Below are 2,500 nucleotides of genomic sequence, written 5' to 3'. Positions count from 1 at the left end.
TTACACCTGGTAGTTGTAGCATCATCTAGTTATTACATCTGTTATTTGTTTGCTGTTTGTTTTGTGGAGCTCTGTGAAACCCGCCTGTAAAATTAATATTTTCTTTTAGAAAAATAAATCTGACTTGGCTCGGCTTAGCTTGGCTCGGCCTGGGACGACCTGTGCCAAATCAGGCCGGGTGTTCAGCAGTGCAGCTGTCTTCCATTCAAAAATACACACACACACACACACCCACACACACACCACACACACAGACAGACAGACAGACACACACACACGGACAGGGACGGACGGACAGAGACACACACACACACACACACACACACACACACACACACACACACACACACACACACACACACACACACACACACACACACACACACACACACACACAGCCTTTCAGCCTTTGTCTTGCTGCAGGTGTCTCATTAAAAGGACTCAGTCTGCTCATAATAACTCGTCCTTGTTGTCGTGGTAATCATAACTGTTATTCGTCGGGTTATTATGGTCTACTGTGTGCAGATCAGTGACAAACAAAGACTAATTAAATTCAGTTTGAATTCAGGCTGGAGAAAGAAAGAAAAAACACACACAAACACGTGGAAACTGTTAAAGAGTAACGCCCATCCAGGCTGCATCCACACGGCTACGTCCTGAGACATATCCAGTCCTTCCAGAAAAGAGTTTTTTTGTGAATGTTTTGGGCAAAAATCCTTGATTATGCGGCACGTTTTCTTAAAAAATGCGATGGAATATGCGGGATATTAATGCAATTTTATGCGATGAAATTGCGGGAACTTGTAAAAACTGTGGTTTCATCGCGGGGTTTGCAGCTTTTCGATGACGTTCACGTCACGTAATTACGTCACTTCATAACGTTCCCATGGCAACAGGGGAAAACGGCTGCTCTTGTGTGAAGTAAACGTAACATTGTTCAACTTTCTGTTAGGGCTGAACGATTAATTGCATTTTCGATAATATCGCGATATGTTAAAACGCGATTTCCTAATCGCAAAGGCTGCGATTTGGTCACGTGACTCGCGACAGCAAATCAGTCTGCACTCCGCAGAGAAAGCATCAACTAGCACGCTAACGCTACGTCGTACCTTGAGCTGATTTCTGTCATTCAAACAACTCTGAGTTGTAGTTTAAAACTTTTACAGCCATTTTAATAAAATGAAGGGTTTTATTCTGGTTTGAGTCCATACATGCAGTTAATGGATACAGACACGCAGAACTGAAGGCTCGGTTAGCAACGATTAGCTCCGGTTAGCGGTTAGCTCTGATTAGCGGTTAGCTCCGGTTAGCGGTTAGCTCCGTTATAAAGATATGAGTGGAGGAGCTGCCACTGAGAGGGATAACAACCAGACTCTGATAAATGACGTTCGGGGAGCTTTCACAGCAGCGTGGCCGCGGTGTTTCAACAGTTTTATTAGTCCAGTTAATCCCACGGCAAGAACACCAGCAACTAGCTAACGTAACGATAGCCTCTCTGAACAAGACCACCAGCAACTAGCTAACGTAACGATAGCCTCTCTGAACAAGACCACCAGCAACTAGCTAACGTAACGATAGCCTCTCTGAACAAGAACACCAGCAACTAGCTAACGTAACGATAGCCTCTCTGAACAAGAACACCAGCAACTAGCTAACGTAACGATAGCCTCTCTGAACAAGACCACCAGCAACTAGCTAACGTAACGATAGCCTCTCTGAACAAGAACACCAGCAACTAGCTAACGTAACGATAGCCTCTCTGAACAAGAACACCAGCAACTAGCTAACGTAACGATAGCCTCTCTGAACAAGAACACCAGCAACTAGCTAACGTAACGATAGCCTCTCTGAACAAGACCACCAGCAACTAGCTAACGTAACGATAGCCTCTCTGAACAAGTGCACACGGCAGCACGCAACTTCACGAGGGGGAGGGGCTGGAGGCAGCTCCTCTCTGTGCACTGTAAAAAATTACGTGTGTGTGTGTGTGTGTGTGTGTAGATATATACTATATTTTTACTTATTTAACTGTCTAGTGTGTAATTGTGTGTTCATACTATACATTATATTATTCTTTGTTGAATAATACAGAAGACAAAGAGCTTAAAAAAGTAATCGAATCGAAATCGCAATATTTGGGAAAAAAAAATCGCAATTAGATTATTTTCAAAAATCGTTCAGCCCTACTTTCTACTAAGATATATGTGTGACTTTTTTGCAACAAAAATGCGGGGATTATGAAATCATGCAAGCCCCGCATATTTTGCGCGGAAATCTGCAATTTATGCGGCGAAAGTGCGGCGTATTTGAAGAAATGCAATACATTTTCGGCTGAAAATGGCCCAAAAAGGCATTTTCGGTTTGCGGCCGAAATACTTTTATCACCGAACCAATACGGATGAAAGACGGAGCAGGAGAAGGAGATCAGAGCGCAGAAAAAAAGACTCGTCTCTCTGCACCAGATGAGGGGCATGCACCCTCGTTGTCTGATATGTTCAGT

At 43.7% G+C, this 2,500-nt stretch overlaps 2 protein-coding genes across 3 annotated transcripts in view; one reads left to right on the top strand and one right to left on the bottom strand.

The window, feature by feature from the left end:
• The window catches only part of LOC116034448 (nuclear factor 1 A-type-like), a 380,609-nt gene that overhangs the window by 293,067 nt on the left and 85,042 nt on the right, over window positions 1-2,500 (top strand). The window lies entirely within an intron of this gene.
• LOC118496240 (TM2 domain-containing protein 1-like) overlaps window positions 1-2,500 on the bottom strand; it is a 10,906-nt gene that overhangs the window by 3,771 nt on the left and 4,635 nt on the right. The window lies entirely within an intron of this gene.

The sequence above is a fragment of the Sander lucioperca genome, chromosome 11, assembly GCF_008315115.2.
Source record: "Sander lucioperca isolate FBNREF2018 chromosome 11, SLUC_FBN_1.2, whole genome shotgun sequence".
NCBI lineage: Eukaryota > Metazoa > Chordata > Actinopteri > Perciformes > Percidae > Sander > Sander lucioperca.
Note: the sequence above shows the minus strand (reverse complement) of the source record. Positions and strands in the feature narration are given on the sequence as shown.